Genomic DNA, 18,492 nt, shown 5'->3' on the forward strand with positions numbered 1-18,492 from the left:
TCATTACTGCCACCCTCTGGTTCCCCACTGCCACCCTCTGGTTCACCACTGCCAACTTCTGGATGGATCATCACTGCCACCCTCTGGTTCATTACTACCACCCTCTGGTTTGCCACTGCCACCCTCTGGCTCATCATTGCCACCCTCTGGTTTGCCACTGCCACCCTCTGGTTCATTACTGCCACCTCTGGTTCATCACTGCCACCCTCTGGTTTGCCACTGCCACCCTCTGGTTCATCACTGCCACCCTCTGGTTTGCCACTGCCACCCTCTGGTTCATTACTGCCACCATCTGGTTCACCACTGTCACCCTCTGGATCATCACTGCCACCCTCTGGTTCATCACTGCCACCCTCTGGTTAATTACTGCCACCCTCTGGTTCACCAGTGCCACCCTCTGGTTCATCACTGCCACCCTCTGGTTGATCACTGCCACCCTCTGGTTCAAGGCTGCCACCCTCTGGTTGATCACTGGCATCCTCTGGTTCATCCCTGCCACCCTCTGGTTCACCACTGCCACCCTCTGGTTGATCACTGCCACCCTCTGGTTCATTACTGCCACCCTCTGGTTCATCACTCCCACCCTCTGGTTCATTACTGCCACCCTCTGGTTCACCACTGCCACCCTCTGGATCATCACTGCCACCCTCTGGTTCATCACTGCCACCCTCTGGTTGATCACTGCCACCCTCTGGTTCATTACTGCCACCCTCTGGTTCATCACTGCCACCCTCTGGTTCATTACTGCCACCCTCTGGTTCACCACTGCCACCCTCTGGATCATCACTGCCACCCTCTGGTTCATCACTGCCACCCTCTGGTTCATTACTGCCACCCTCTGGATCATCACTGCCACCCTCTGGTTCATTACTGCCACCCTCTGGTTCACCACTGCCACCCTCTGGATCATCACTGCCACCCTCTGGTTCATCACTGCCACCCTCTGGTTTGCCACTGCCACCCTCTGGTTCATCACTGCCACCCTCTGGTTTGCCACTGCCACCCTCTGGTTCATTACTGCCACCCTCTGGTTTGCCACTGCCACCCTCTGGATCATCACTGCCACCCTCTGGTTCATTACTGCCACCCTCTGGTTCATTACTGCCACCCTCTGGTTCACCACTGCCACCCTCTGGGTCATCACTGCCACCCTCTGGTTCATCACTGCCACAATATGGTTTGCCACTGCCACCCTCTGGTTCATCACTGCCAGCCTCTGGTTTGCCACTGCCACCCTCTGGTTAATTACTGCCACCCTCTGGTTCGCCACTGCCACCCTCTGGATCATCACTGCCACCCTCTGGTCCATTACTGCCATCCTCTGGTTCGCCACTGCCACCCTCTGGATCATCACTGCCATCCTCTGGTTCATTACTGCCACCCTCTGGTTCATCACTGCCACCCTCTGGTTCATTACTGCCACCCTCTGGTTCACCACTGCCACCCTCTGGATCATCACTGCCACCCTCTTGTTCATCATTGCCACCCTCTGGTTCATTACTGCCACCCTCTGGATCATCACTGCCACCCTCTGGTTCATTACTGCCACCCTCTGGTTCACCACTGCCACCCTCTGGATCATCACTGCCACCCTCTGGTTCATCACTGCCACCCTCTGGTTTGCCACTGCAACCCTCTGGTTCATCACTGCCACCCTCTGGTTTGCCACTGCCACCCTCTGGTTCATTACTGCCACCCTCTGGTTTGCCACTGCCACCCTCTGGATCATCACTGCCACCCTCTGGTTCATTACTGCCACCCTCTGGTTCACCACTGCCACCCTCTGGGTCATCACTGCCACCCTCTGGTTCATCACTGCCACAATATGGTTTGCCACTGCCACCCTCTGGTTCATCACTGCCACCCTCTGGTTTGCCACTGCCACCCTCTGGTTAATTACTGCCACCCTCTGGATCATCACCGCCACCCTCTGGTCCATTACTGCCATCCTCTGGTTCGCCACTGCCACCCTCTGGATCATCACTGCCATCCTCTGGTTCATTACTGCCACCCTCTGGATCATCACTGCCACCCTCTGGTTCATCACTGCCACCCTCTGGTTCATTACTGCCACCCTCTGGATCATCACTGCCACCCTCTGGTTCATTACTGCCACCCTCTGGTTCACCACTGCCACCCTCTGGATCATCACTGCCACCCTCTGGTTCATCACTGCCACCCTCTGGTTTGCCACTGCCACCCTCTGGTTCATTACTGCCACCCTCTGGTTCGCCACTGCCACCCTCTGGTTGATCACTGCCACCCTCTGGTTCAAGACTGCCACCCTCTGGTTCAAGACTGCCACCCTCTGGTTAATTACTGCCACCCTCTGGTTAATTACTGCCACCATCTGGTTCGCCACTGCCACCCTCAGGTTCATTACTGCCACCCTCTGGTTTGCCACTGCCACCCTCTGGATCATCACTGTCCCCCTCTGGTTTATCACAGCACCCTCTAGTTCACCATACCACCCTCTTGTTCACCACTGTAGATTATGGGGGAAAAGCAAAGCACACCTTCCCCGCCTCAACTGAGATGAATTCATTTGGGGCTGGTTAATGTGTCACTGAATTTGAGCTTTTAGTCTGGCACCTGCCTTCTTAGCTGTAAATGCTTCCTGTTGCAGTTTAATTTTTTTTACAGGAGCATTGTTCCATACTTGTAACTATTCTCTGACCCTGCTTTGAGGGTCAGAGCAGGGTCAGAGAATAGTTGCAAGTAGGCAACTGAACTCTGGAGGGGCCCCTCAGGAAGCACTAGAGGGAATGGTTACAAATTAGCTTGAACTTTTGCACCTGCTAAGTGCTTGCGTATTTCCGTTTCCGGGCGCTATTGACAATGTTGCGTTGTGTGCGGCTCGCTATTACCAGTTCGCACGTGTTTTTGCGTACTCGCATGGGAAAAATCGCGTGAACTTACCCATGCGGTCCTTAATGGGTGCAGCCATCTTGTTTTTCATTCATTACTATGGTTCTGGGCATGCTTTCTAATCCTCCTTTCATCTGTGCAATCCTTTGTTTCTTTGGACTTTTTTGATCTTTTCTATTCTATATCTATCCCTCTTTTTTTCTAGATCTATATTTTGTGTTTTTTCAACTTTTCGTTACTTTGAAAGCTATTTTTTTAAACTTTTTTTTTTACTTTACTTTTTCCCTATTCTTTCCTTTTTTTTTCTTTCTGCTGTACAAGACCATGGCAAAGGGAGCCGGGAAGGAGAAGGGGAAGGGTCCTGCACCCCGTACCCAGCTCCCATGCGGGCGACTGCGGGGGGAGCTAGTCACAGCCCGGGAGGTCTTCAGAGCGGAGGAGGTGGCCGCACTGGTTTACTATGTGCAGCACCGCCTCCCCAAGACCAACGCAGCAGGCAGCAGGATCGTGAGCGGATACGGGCTCCGGGAGCGTCAGAAGCGGTGGGAAAAGGTGTGCCGGGCCATGTATCAGCACTCTCGGGTCCGGCGCACCTACAACCAGGCCACGCACCGGTGGTCCGACCTCCTGGACCGAGAACGTGACCTGCTCGACCTGATAGGCATCGAGATCCCCGGGCTTGGTGAGTAGTAGTAGCTATTTAATCACTACTCTGTTTTCTCCTGCTCTATGTGTTATCATATTGCAAATTTTTGATTTTTCCGAAGAGAAATAATGCTGCCGATTAGATTGTAGGTAAATTATGTTTCAAAATGTTCTGTGATTGCATTTCTGGTGCACTGCTCTCCTGCTCAGTGGCGGTGCTACTATGCTTATTTTTTTCAATTTTTTTTGCTCATTTCATTGGCCTGAGTAATTATGTATGAGTGTACTTTACAGAACTGCGTAATGCTAGACACTAAGGGGCAGATTTACAATTACTGGCGCATCCCTGCAAATTAGCAGGGATGCGCCAGTAATTGTGCGCCACGCCTCCACCACCCATGGTGCGCCGCATTTACAATGCGGCGCACCATGGGGCAAAAAAGACACAGAAGCGTCACGCATCTGTGCCCTAAAGGCAGCGCATTGCTGGAGTTGCGTCGCAACAACGACGCAGCTCCAGCAATGCTCCGGGGTGCCCTATCTCCCCAATCCTGCTTCAAGCCGTACGTCTGCTTCAAGCAGGCGCAGGGTTTTGACTGAGTGACGCTGCATTGGCCTAAAAGTGACTGAGTGAAATCTTGTAGATTTCACTCAGCCACTTTTAGGATGCGTTCCTGCGCAGGAACGCACTCCCTTGCGCCGGAACGCCCCCTAATGGCGCAGGGCTTTACAACGTGATGCATCTTCCAGATGCGTCACGTTGTTAATATACCCCGGAACATGGCGCCTCTTTAGCACTGCCGCTGCGTCACAAAAGTCACACAACGATGGAGCAAAAGAGCCGCAAGGGACTTGTAAATCTGCCCCTAGAGACTCAAGTCCAGTCCTTCCTTTGTACACCTGCCACTAAGAAGAGATAGTGGTGGTGAATTGATAGTTTGAGTATTTTAATGACTGGTTATGTAGTAGGAAACTTACTTTTTAGTGTTCTCACTGGTCTGCAATCACGATGGACTTTGTCTGTCACTTCGCGTGCTGCGTAGTGCTGCCTGCCAGTCCTAGCCGAACCTTTTTGTAGTTTGTTTAGTGAGTTACATAACTTTCCAAGTCGACTGTCTGCAAATCCAGCAATACTAATATCCTAGTAGACCACATCAGATAGGTCAATAAATGTAGTGCAATTGTTGTCTATTTGCTATTTCCCCGAAATGATTTGTGATTGTTCTTTTGAAATGTTTGATTTGGTTGACAACAATCATCCATGTTTGGATCTTTCTTTCATGTTGTACATCAGCTCCCCCCAGGGGCAAGAGCACAGCGGAGGAGGTAGCGCCGCCGGCGGAAGAGGACCAGGAAGGCCAGGATCGGTCAGGCAAGGGCTCCTCTGCTGGCCCCAGTAAGTTTTCATGTTAATATTAATAATTATACTTCCCTATCTTTTAGAGTACTTATTTTCTACTAACGTTCCACATTCGATTTTTCCTATATCGTCTTTGATCTTCTTGTAGACTGTTTCTAAATTCTTATCCTGCCTCTGCTATGACTCCCTGTGGTACTACTCGATTATTATTATTAGTCTGTCTGTGTAGCTAACTAAGCTTGCACAGTTAGCAAAAGGTGTTAAACGAAACTCCCATTCTATTCAGCAATAGCTCTATGCACTGAGTGCAGTCCTCTGGGTTGTCCATAATGTCTTTTGAAGTCTACTAAATGTTTATGCTTTGACAATTCCCAACGATAAACTGTCAATGACCACCAAGAAAGAATAAGATACTAGTTTACTTTTTGATTGGATAGGAGGACAATCCATACTACTATTGTTGCAGGGACAATTCTGCACAAACAGAACTATGGACACTAAATAGTACATTGTTTATCAATTATAATAGGCGCAGTTAGACTTTCCACATACCTCAGTGATAACAGAATTTGAACCCCCAATCTCCTTACTGACTAGCTAGTGTGACAGAGTCATTTAAATCCCTAATTCATCGTTGATTGATCCCCAATGATGATTATCCAACCCAGGACATAAGACTACGGAGTCAGAGTCCTGAACTGTCAGAGTCACGGACTCATGCTTGCAAATTGCAAACCCTTTCGCTCACTCACTCATGACTAAAAACCACAGAGTCTATGTAAGTTTTAAAACTTTATTAAAAGTAAAAACATTTATTAAAATCAAGTTCACCATACAACATAAACGGTGGATTGAAAATGGAAAAGTGCTTAGTGATCTCACACATTAATTGTGGGTGAGCCCTCACCTGGTTGGAACTTCAAATCTTCTATGTGGTGCTGAATCGTTGCTGACTCAGTCCTACTGATGATGATCTGATGTTGCTCTTGTTCTTAGAAGGGAAGCTTCTGTCTGTTATGAGAAAAACGGTGCATGTTAAAAAGCAAGCATTCATCAGTTGTGCCAAAAAGTGTAGCAAGACAACACCCTCCCCTGAAAAAAAGTGCCATTTTTACTTTTGACTAGACAGTCTACATTTGTTTGTGTAGTTGTAGTGAAATTTTTTCATTCCTAGGCAAAATACTAGGGAGTGGTGTATATGGCATCTAAGAATCTGAAATGTATTTTCTAGGCGGAACATCGGCACTACAATCCACCGGTGCCAGGGCCAGCGTGGAGGTGGGCACTCCTGGGGCGGAGGCGGTGTAACAGCCAGCGGAAGCTGCTGTGGGGGATGCCACAGTAGTGGCGGACAGTGGTAAGCTATTCTATTCCTTACTTATTGAGATAGCAGACTGCAGAGTGTGCTCTCTGCACGGGTGTAGTATACGTTGTACAGTACAAGTATACTATACTGTTAAGAAGACTTGCAAACCTAAAGTCATCCCATATGTAATCAAATACATATCCTGTGAAGGGATAGATAATCATATTATTTATCTTCTTCATTTTCCTTTTCTAGTAGTCATTGGCACTGTAGGGTGAAAGTTAAATTAATTAAGCAGTCGCCCTTGTAACAGAGTATTCTCAGTGCCACCCGTAACAGAAAAGTAAGAGCTTCACCACCTGCATGTACTGGACTGGTACAGTAACGCAAGCCTGTGTCATCATGGCGTGCAAGTTGACTGCGCTGGCATTATGCTGGCTTCCAGAAGTTTACGTACCAATTTCGCTTAACAAGAGAGAAGAAGAATAAGACTGGTGTACTGTCATAGTCGACTCTAATGTACTGAGTCCATAGTGCTCATATAATTGATTCCTGAAACTCCCACTAATGTTAGAGCAAGGCTGAAGAAGTGGGAGGTTAGATAGATACAGGCCACAAATGTTATGTACTGTGCATGCAAGTTGCTAGTTCTACTGTGACACAACTTTCTGCTGAATCGTTTTGTGTTAATCTTAAAGAGCATTGGTTACAGACTATGTTTTTCTTTCTTCATATAGATGCTCCTTCCAAACTGTGAAGGAAGGAGATGGCTAGACGGGCCCAGCAACGGAAACTGGAGGCGACTGTCGCCGAATATCGGTGGCTGGTGGCCCAGGAGGAGGAGGACACGCAGTCGACCACAACATCCACAGGGACAGCTGCATCCTCCTCCGCGCTCCCTGGGTCAGCCAGTCAGCGCAGGCCTCCAGCGGTACGGAGCCGTGGTACAGCAGCCACCCGCCACCGCCAAGCAGCAAAAGAATCAGCTGCCCCCCATAGCAGGTGCAAGGCACGCGTGCACCGCCTAACCCTCGGGGTGTCCTACCTTGAGCAGGAGCAGAAGAAACTGAGAATCCTGCTCAAGAACCTTCGCAAGGAGCATGACCACCTGGCCCAAAAAGTACGCCGCCGGCGGCATTAGAGAAGGAGAGACTGTCCCTTGCCCCTTTTTTAAAGACTTTTGGGGGGTGGGAATTGGGAGTTGGGCTTTTTGGACTTTGGGGACTTTATTTATTTCATGGACATTCGTTGGGGTTAGGTGGGGGGGTGGGTCCGGTCTTGCGGGATAGTTTATTTTTTGTTAGGGATATAAATAATTATTATTTTCAACTTAAACATAGCATACGTGTTTTTACTGCAGTTGAGGCTGGAGGGGGTGGGTTAACTGTAAGTTTGTGTTCCTGAAACTTAAGTGGCTTCTTGATTCAAATTGTGTAAGTAATTGCCCAAATGTTTACAAAAGTAAGTGCCTCTCACAGAGTCAGTGAATTCAATTGTTCTAGGACTTTACTAGTACTACCGCCAGTCTCTCGTCTCTCATACTACTCCATTATTCTTCCTCCCCCCAAACGCTTATCTTACCTGTAATTCGTGTTTGAAAATAGGGCTAGGCACAGGGCTGGCTGCATGGCAAATGGCCATTAAGGATGGCAATCCTGGGCGGTTGAAATGGCATCATTGCGGTTGTACTAGTGGTGGTACACAGTGGCAGTTGCAGCATATGAAAAAAAAGAAATTGAAACCTTGATTGGCCTGAGCGGAGCATTAGAACGGTACGATAGATACTATAGCACGTGACAGTACACTAGAATAGTGCCAAAATGTAGCCTTACAAATGCTAAAGTATTGACAGTATAACTACTACTTGCGTGGAACTGACATTGGCTACTACTACAAGAAATAGTACTGAAAGTGAAGGACACAGCAGCGTAATCATTTGCCACGTGTAGGAGGAGGATGTTCTTCATGATCAATCGAGTTGATGGCGCCCATGAAAATCTGCCTTGATTTGCCAATAGTCATGGGTCTGTGTCAAGCTGAGTAAGAATATATCCTTCGATTCCTTCACCAGCCTTGAAATGTATTTCATTTTCAGTTGCTATCCCCCACATGCATCAAAGTATTTTGGAATCGCAAACGGTGCGATTCCTTAAAATCGGCCGTTTGCGATTCCAAAATAGCTTTTTGGAATGCATCATTCAATTTTAGAATTCGCATCATTTTTGCGATTTCTAAAATTGCATTTGCTTTTAAGAAATCGCAAATATGCGATTTCTTAAAAGCAATGCATGAATATTTTTCAAATTGCGAATTCGCAATTAGGGGGTTAAATTTACCGAGTGGTTGAACCACTCGGTAAATTTGGAAAAAGGTGTAAAAATGCTTAAAAATGCTTTTTTTAAGCAGTCATGTTACGGACACACATGTCCTTAGGACGTGTGTGTGTGTAACATGATGCGAAAAATACATTTCAGGGGTGCAGGGGGGGTCCTTTGGATCCTCCCCTGCACCCATGAAATGCATTAACAAATTGCGATTTTCAAAATGAAAATCGCAATTTGTTAAAGCCTTCCCATTGATCCCTATGGGCCTTTTGGCCCATAGGAAACAATGGGAAGTGCGAATTCGCACTTTGAAATTCGCATAATATTTGAGAATCAGTAAAAATTGCGATTTTTACCGATTCTCAAATATTTTGCAAAAATGTACATGCATCCCATTTTGCATTTCCTAATTTGCGATTCCCTAAAAATCGCAAATTAGGAAGTGCAAAATGAAACAATGATGCATGTGGGGGTATAACCTTATCCTCCCCAGCAAGTGTGTGGAATTATTGCTGTCATTTACTCACACATCAATGAAAACCACACAGCCCGGGGGAAGAGGGTTAGGGTTTTGAAATTAGATCGGAATGGGGTTTTTTGGGAAAGTTTTGTTGAGAGAGAAAAAAAAAAACACAGCATGAAGAAACAACAAATGAAGATAAACAAATCTTTGGATACGAAGATATCCATAAACATTTTAAGGGACATAAAGGAAGTAAATGTAAATGTGTGGGACTTGTAAAGTGCACTGTTGCCCGTGAGCGTCCTGGCGCTGAAGACGGCTGGGGAATCCGTCCTGGCTTTTCCTGTGAGATGGTCCCTTCTGGGTATCTCCAAGGTGAAACCAGGCATCCCCGGCGTCTGTGGGGGGCCATTGTAGAGATGAGGCAAGCTTAATGCCCAGAGTTGCCGAGTGGGGTCCCTGGTTAGAGTAGGAACTGAGGCGAGAATTATCGAGTCCGTTGACCCTGGTCCACGACCCTGCCGCGTCGGGGATTGAACCCTGGTCCCGGGCCGTTCTCTGCTTCCGGGTCTGCACATGCACTTCTGCAGACATGAAGTTGATTGCTCAATGGATGGTTAGGTTACTTAAACTAAGTAGTACTTTCTAATGTATGAAAGAATGCGACAGTACATGCCTGCACTAATTATGCGTTTTTGCCTATCTCAGCACTCAGAGAAACACTTTGTTCAATAAAATAGTTTGAAAAATAGCAAAGTAAAACTATACAATGGCTGGAAGGATGGATTTAGAAGCAGAGAGGAAAGAAATGCAGAGTCACACTCATAGAAGTTCACAGCAATAACATTACTTAAAAGATAAGTAGAAATGAATGGATACTGTTACTGTATGTTGTTGTACTTGTCCTGTTGAATTTGGAAAGTTGCATGCATCAAGCCATTCCTCTTATTTGCGGTACTCTTCCATTCCATCTGACGCTCCGTCGATCAATGTTGGTCGCCAGAAGACCCCCTGTCCACTGCCTGCCTGGCGGACGCTGAATTGCGTGTCGCTAATGTGAAGCCTGACTTCATCCTTTTTTCCATTGCACAGGGTGAAAGCCGCCCTGTAAATGTTGATGCAAAAACAGGAAGTGATATTAAAACACCACTGAGAAAAAAATATAAGGTACGTACGCTGTGTAGTGCAAAAAGTTACACTTTCAGTTTCAGAATCGACAGTACAATAGTTTCGAAGGGGCCTACTCTGAGTCTCCTTTTGAAAGATAAATAAGTATGGGCGAATTTTGCGGATCTTTCCCCTCAAGCTAGGTGTAGTGTAAACTACGATTTTAGAACAAAATTAGACCTTCCCAGCAGTGCTCTCAGACCTTAAACACCGACGCTAAAATGTAGATTACCCCCAATCAGACCACAAAAAACGTGCAATACTGCTACCTGTCTGAGCCCTAGTGGAAAATGGTGACAAAACGTACTTTGAAAGTAAAGTAGGCCTAAATCCCCCCTTTCCCACCATGGACTTTCTTCAAACCACTTGCAACCAAAATTAGGAATTTCTCGACAAGTGCTCAAAGAGTAGACCCCAGAATCCAGTTGCCAAAATCTCGAACTCCCCCAAACACATGCAATACTGCTAACCCTAACAAGCCCTAAGTTAAAAATAGTGTCAACGGCTTTCTTCTACTAGGCCCTAACTCCACTTTGCCACCAGGGATTTTCTTCAAACCTCTTGCAATCAAAAGTATCCATACTCAGTGTAGCTCCAAGACCTCAAAACCCACCCACAAACACCAGGAACCCCCCCAAGCAGGTCCCCAAAAACACGAAATTGAGCGAAAACTCTGAAAAGTTTAAAACTTTTTCACCTCCGATTTTATCCAAAACACTTTTATCGGGTATTAGACCTTCACAGCAATGCCCCCTGACCCGTCAACCCAGGCGGAAACAAGTTTAACACCCCCAAACAGGCAAAAAGCAAAAGTACGGGGGCGTGGCCAAGATGGCGACGGAGTAAGACGCTTCTCATGTCCCTCCGGCGCCAAACCCGTCTTAGCATTGTACAGCGTGTTTAGCGGCGTCCTGATCGGCTCTCAGAGGCTGGCGGTGGACCCCTGAGTGGAGGGGTATAGCCTGGTGCTGCCGGCGGGGCCGGAGATCGCCTGGAGCGGTTTGTGGAGTGGCGGCGGACTGAGGCCTGGTGTGCCTCGTGGTGAGCCTCGGCCTTGCGTGAGGGAGAGGCCGGATCTCCTGCTCCGGCACGGCACAGGCGGGGCGTCGGCAGGGGACCGCGACGGTCTCGGGCCCCGCGGCTCCCGACCTACCGCTTGCTTGGACTAGCACACGTCTCCAGGGGGAAGCAGCTGCCTTGGACCCCGCGACTGCTGGAAGACGAGCACTGGTGGTCAGGCCGACTGAACCTGCGAGCACGGCGGCTGCGGCGCTGTTCCCACCGGACGGGGTCCTGTTGGGGCCCTTTGAGCAAAACGGGAGGGGTGAGAGACACCGCTGGCCACTGGGGGCATTAGAAGGAGCTATGGTTTCGGCGACCCGAGGCCTAGGAATCCCCGACCTGTGGTGACTGCCGGGCCCGGGCTCGGGCTCCCTGCTTGGAGGTGGTGGTGGGGATGCATCAGCGGAGAGTTGCAACGGACTAAGCTTTTGGAGATCTGCAATCTCGGACTATCTTCTGCCGGGGGAGCTGCACGGTGAGGAGCGGGAGCGCCCTCCTGCCACGAGGCCACAACTGCGGTGCCGCCCGGACATTTGGTGGCCGCCACATCGAACAGCCGGACCCAGCTAGAGCAGTATTTGCCCTTTCCATTCCTCCCGTCTTCGACCTGATTGGGTGCTTGCGCGGCCCTACAGCATTTCTGGCTCTATTTGAACTGGCCTTGTGGGCCCACGGCACTCAGCCCCCCTCCGGGAATAGCAGGAGGTCTGGCGGTGGAATACGACAGGTGGAACGGGCAGGGCCGCCCTGCCTCCCCGCCGAGGTGGATGTCCCAAGATGTCCAACACGCTACGCAAGGGGAGGCCTGGGAAAGATGGCGCATCGAAATCCTCTCAGCAGCCGGCTTCTCCCGGTGCCAGCGGGTCATCCAAGCAGTCGGATGATGAGGCCCCCGCAACCAAGGCCTTTATGACTGAGCTCTTCGCCTCTATCAAAGAAGATATCTCCGAGCTTTATGTTCAGTTGGCGTCGGATCTCCGGGAAGTGCGGAGGGATGTAGATGGCATTGGAGAGAGGGTCGCAACGCTGGAGGACCATGATCTGAGCATGGCGAACAATGTCCACCAGTTGCAGCAAGACATCATCCGCCTCACGGAACAGAATCTAGACCTCCAGGCCCACTCGGAAGATCTGGAGAACCGTTCCCGACGGAACAACATCCGCATCCGCTCGGTACCATGGGACGGTGAGGCAGGGGACTTGCGTGGATATGTCCAGGCGCTCTTCCTACAGATCTTGGACGAGGAGGAGGTGCAGGACATTCGGATGGATAGAGTGCATACAGTCGGCCTGCCCAGGCGAGGAGGGGGGCCCCCTCCGGACATTCTTGTGTGTGTACACGACTTCCAATTGAAGGAACGCATCCTGCGGAAGGCCAGAGCCATCCCGTCTTTACAGTTTAGAGAGCACCGTCCGCAACTCTACCAGGACCTGGCGGCGTCAACCCTCCAGAAGAGGCGTGAGTTCCGACCCGTGACCTCCTTCCTGCGGGAAAGCAATATCTCCTACTCGTGGGGTCATTCCTTCCGCATCATATTTCGGTGGCAAAATAGACTGGCACAGATTCGTTCTCTTCAAGTGGCAAAGGATCTTTTAGGTTTGGATGACACCACGCCTTCGCAGGAGGTGAACACTTCACCGTCGCGGAGGCGCCGCCGGTCCTCATCATGGCATAGAGTAGGCCCGTCCCCGGACCGGAGGAGGCCGGACCGTACTGCTAGTCTGCAGGAGAGGGGGGAAGCGGTGGCATCGGTGGCATCGGCCACGTTGGCAGATTCCCAACAAAGCTCTGGAGCGGCCTGAGCCTTAAGCCGCTGATGGTTTGGTGCCGGAGGGGCACGAGTTCATGGGTCCTGTGGGTTTGATTGTACTTTTGGAGAAGACACCCCGGACCGTGGCCCTGGAGGACACTATGTTGGTGCCCCAACCCCATCCCCAGTCCAGGGGGGGCCTTACGGACTATGGTCTACTGGAACTGCTGAGTGCAATGTTCAGGTTCAGTGCACTGTGTTCTTTTTTCATGTTTTCCCAGTTCTTCTGTTTGCAGGGGAGGGGTGGGGGGGCGTCGGGGGGGGATTGCGCAGGGGGTGCACTGGGGACCAGGGGAGGGAGGGGATGACGGGGTGGTGGCGACCGATGAATGTTTGGGATGTGTGCTGTTCCCTCTGGAAGGTTACTGGGCGGGTCATTGATGATGGTATTTCTATTCAGGTGATGTCAATGTGCTGTGCTCTGCTGGAGATCCTATGCCTCGTGTTGAGTGTCTGGCCTTTGGGAGGCCTTGGAGCGTGGGACATGTGGTGGGGGGGGAAGGCTTGGAAGTCGGACAGGGGTGCTTAAGGATGGGGCTGGCCCTGGGAGGGTGGAGTGGATGTTGGGGAAGGTCAGGGGGCGGGCTCTGATCAATCTCTTGGGCACACAGCAAGGGGGTCTCATGTTTTATTATGCCTGTTAATGTGGGCACTTGGAATGTGAAAGGTCTCAACTCCCCGCAGAAGCGCCAGAAGCTATGGAAGTATCTGTCGGATCATCATCTTGATGTAGTGGGTCTCCAGGAGACTCATTTAGCTAAGAAAGATGAGCTTAGACTCCGGCACAGACACTTCCCCCTCATCTATAGGGCATCTGCGTCCACCAAGCATAGGGGGGTGGCTCTCCTGTTTAGGGCGTCCCTTCACTTTCAGCCTCTGGGGGGTGAGTGGTGATAAGGAGGGCCGTTGGTTGATGGTGAAGGGGTCATTGTATGGTCGACAATGGACTTTTGTGGTGGTGTATGCTCCCAATGCTAGACAGAATAGCTTTCTACAGGAATTGCTGGACAAGGTGGGGGATTTTGTGGAGGGGCACTTGTTCCTTTTGGGGGACTTTAACATGGTGTGGGACAAGGACATGGATAGCTCAGGCGCTCAGAGGGCGGAGTCTGGGGTCTTCTCAGATGAAACGCAGCGGCAGGTGGGTGACCTGGGGTTGGTGGATGGCTGGCGTTTTTTGCACCCCCAGACCAAGGACTACACCTTCTTCTCCCACGTCCATCGCTCTTACTCTCGCATTGACCATATTTTTGTAAGTCAGGCCCTTAGGGGAGATATTCGAGTCTCCAGCGTTTTTCCACTCTCTGTATCGGATCATAGCCTGGTGGTTCTTGGGTTGCATTGGTCGGTGGGGGGGGACGGTTGGCGGAAGTGGTAGTTCCCGGCAGCGCTGGTACAGGATGATGTTTCTTGCAAGGAGCTGCGGAAGGCCATAGGGGAATTCCTGGCTCTTAACCCACCGTCGGACACCTCGGTGTACAACACTTGGGACGCCTGCAAGGCCTCGCTGCGGGGCACGTGCTTGGGCCTCAATGCGAATCTCAACAAACTAAGGAGGAAGGAGAGGAAAGACCTGGAGGCGGAACTCGCCGTATTGGAACAGGGGCACAAATCAAATCCATCTAGAGTGACCCTCCGGCCTCTAACGGCAGTGAGGGGGAAATTGAGAGCCCACTACAACAATCGGGCTGAATTCACTCTCTTGCGCCTCAGACGTGTCTCCTACTCTCAGGGGAACAAAGTGGGGTGGCACTTAGCCTGGCAACTCCGGGATAAAAGGGAGAAGGACTACATTGGGGGTATTCAGGATCCCACGGGATCCGTGCAGCACCGGGAAGCGGACAAAGCGTCTATTTTCGGCTGCTTTTATGCCGATCTTTATAAAGGCGACACCCTTGATCCGGATGCCCAGTCCGCGTTCTTGGACGGCCTCCCTATACCGCAGGTCTCCAGAGAATGGAATGAATTGCTGTCTGCCCCTATCACTAGGGAGGAGGTGCTAGACGCTATCAAGGCTCTGAAGCTCCACAAAGTTCCGGGCACGGATGGCTATACTGCCCTATTTTACAAAACGTTCGCGTCGGAGTTGTGCGACTGCCTGGTCTCCCTCTTTAATGGGATGGCATCCGACGGACGGACCTCTGAGACCATGGCCGAGGCCATGATTACCGTTCTCCCCAAACCGGGGAAAGATCTTACCAAATGCTCGTCGTATCGCCCAATAGCTCTCCTCAATCTGGACGCTAAATTGTACTCTTCTATCATCGCGAGCAGGCTCCAGGATTTGATGCCGGCCCTCATTCATCCGGACCAGTCCGGATTCATAAAAGGGCGGCAAACTCATGACAACTTGAGACGAGTGATCCATCTGATTGAGAAGGCCAACAGGTTTCGTATACCGGCGGTGTTAGTGGGGCTAGACGCAGAAAAAGCCTTTGACCGCGTCGACTGGGGATTCTTACATCGTACCCTGGAAGCCTTCGGGTTCTCTCCCCACTTCATAAAAATGATACGTGCTAATTACAACAATCCCACGTCTAGGGTGATGGTTAACGGGCACAGATCCGGATGCTTCCTTCATTTGCGTGGAACGCGACAGGGGTGTCCCCTCTCCCCACTCCTCTTCGCTTTCAGTATCGAGCCGTTGGCCCTCGCGATTCGGGAGAAGGAGCAAATCATAGGTCTCCCCTTTACGGGCGAACAGCACAAGATTTCGCTGTTCGCGGATGATGTGCTGCTGTCAGTGGGGGATCCGACACAATCGTTGCCCCACATTCACACGGTACTTTCTGACTTTGAAGCGGTAGCAGGGTTCAGGGTCAATTTCGACAAGTCGTATATATTGAACCTGACTCTTCCCCTCGAGGAGGTACACCGGATATGCGCGCTTATGCCACTATCGTGGTCAGCTACATCTTTGTTGTATCTGGGCGTCCGGTTGACCTCTACCCTGGGCTCACTCTTCTTGGCTAACTTCCCTCCGATGTTGACAGCGGTACGCGCTGAGCTGGAGAGATGGAAGCCGAAGTACATCTCGTGGCTGGGAAGGGTCCACGCTATCAAGATGGTCCTCCTTCCTAAGTTTTTGTATCTTTTCCAGGCGCTCCCTATACCAGTGGAGTTAGACTTTTTTCGCCGGCTTAAAACCTTGATGCTGAAGTTTGTGTGGCAGGGAGGCCGGGCGCGACTCTCATATGCAACGATGCGGCGACCGCGGACGCAGGGTGGGGTGGGGTTCCCGGACATGCACTTGTATTATAAAGCTGCGCAGTTGAGGGTGCTAGTGGAATGGTCCCAGCAGCTTTCGGAGAAGCACTGGCTCCATATGGATCGGAGTGTGGCCGGGAGGTACATTTGGGACTTGGCCTGGAAGCCTAAGGCTGACCGACCCAGGAATGCATATATCAGCACTCCCACCAGCACGGTCTTAAAAGTCTGGGACACGGTCAGTGGCGATGACCGTTGGACCACCTTCCCGTCCCCGTTTACGCCTATTCATTTTATTCCGGCTTTTCCTCCGGCTCTCAGCGACGGACCTTTCGGAATATGGAGAGAGGGAGGATGTAGAGCCCTCACCCACTTGTTCCACGGTGTGACACCTCTCACCTTTCAAAATTGTATGCCCGACTATGGTGTTCTGCCCACTGAACGCTTCCGACACATTCAGCCTTTGCATTGGGCAACATCGGCTGGTGTGGTGGACGCCGCTACAAGACCGTTGTCGAGGTTTGAGGCCTTTATCCTTCGCACGTCCACTATGAAGGTGACGATCTCTTTCCTTTATGGGTTGCTATTAGACACCGTGGTGTCCCCCCGTCCTCGATACATGGAACATTGGGAAACCACCCTGGGTAGGGACATCTCCGACTGCGAGTGGAAGAGCCTCTGGAGGGATGTGGCGGCGCATAATCATTAGGTAGCTCTACCCATCCAAGCTGCATCGGATATCCCCAACTGCATCAGATAGGTGCTGGAGGGGCTTTGGTATGTTGGGTGACTCCCGCCATATCTGGTGGGACTGCCCTACCATCCGACCGTTCTGGTCTGAGATTTTATCTCACATCAAGGAGGTGGTGGGCTATCCGATTCCAGAATCGATGGATTATGTCCTGTTGGGGCTTCAAGACCCGCTGTTGGAACATCAGACTAGGGCCGACAAACGTATTATATGGCTGTGCTTAGGGGCGGCCAAGTTAACTCTAGCAGCCGCCTGGAAAAAAACGACAGACCCGGCTATCTCTTTAGGGCACGCAAGGTTATGGCGACTGCTGAGTATGGAAAGAATGTCAGACATATTTTTGGGTAACTTTAAAAACTTCTTGTTCTGCTGGGGCCCTTTGGTCAGATTTTTATCTCGAGGTCTACCATCTGCGGTTTGTCCCTCCGCACTCCGTGCTCTCCACCTCTTCCAAATCTAACCACCTGTTCTGTGTGAAAGTTGCTGTGAATGAGTGCATGGTCGCCACCACCGGGGAAGGGGGAGGGGGTGGGGGGGAAGGGGGTGTGTGGGGTGTTGGGTTGGGGTTGTTAATTTATCTTTGTTGCGTCACTACTTCGCTTATGGAGACGGACTAGATTGACTTTTTATACAGCTGTGTTCCCTGGTTGGAGACATCGCCCTTCATGACATGCTTTTGGATTATCTGCTGAGGGGTTTGAGCTTATTTCCTCTGCTGCATCTGACGAACAATGACTTTTCCACCTGCACTTAACAATCGTATATGCTGTCTCCCCTTATTTTTCTAAAAAGAAGCGTTCTCCAGCACTCCCTGTGTGGGAATATTTGGCGGATTGTCGCCTGCACTTTTCCTTTTTCTCCTTCTTCTTCTTCTTGTTTTTTCCTTTCTACATTTCTGCTCAAAAGAAAATAAATAAAAATGTTATTAAAAAAAAAAGCAAAAGTACAAAAACGGGGACTTAGAAATATTTTGCCCTACTTCCAAAATCACTCCGTGCGCGCTCTGCATCTAGGCCCTAACTCCCCTTTGCCACCATGGATTTCCGTCAAACCTCTTGCAATCAAAAGTATCCATACCCAGCGTTGCTCCAAGACCCCAAATCCCACCCACAAACACCAGGAACCCCCCAAACAGCTCCCAGAAAACGCTAAAGTGAGCGAAATTCCTGAAAATGGAAAAACTTTTTCACCTCCGATTTTCTCCAAACCACTTTTATCGGGTATTAGACCTTGACAGCAATGCCCCCAGACCCGTCAACCTAGGCGAAAACAAGTTTAACCCCCCCAAACAGCCAAAAAGCAAAAATGGAAAAATTGGCACTTTGACATATTTCTGCATATTTCCCAGATCACTCCCTGCGCGCTCTGCAGCTAGGCCCTAACTCCCCTTTGCCACCATGGATTTCCGTCAAACCTCTTGCAATCAAAAGTATCCATACCCAGCGTTGCTCCAAGACCCCAAATCCCACCCACAAACACCAGGAACCCCCCCAAGCAGGCCCCCAAAAACACGAAAGTGAGCGAAAAC

Source organism: Lissotriton vulgaris, chromosome 6 (genome assembly GCF_964263255.1).
Source record: "Lissotriton vulgaris chromosome 6, aLisVul1.2, whole genome shotgun sequence".
Taxonomy (NCBI): domain Eukaryota; kingdom Metazoa; phylum Chordata; class Amphibia; order Caudata; family Salamandridae; genus Lissotriton; species Lissotriton vulgaris.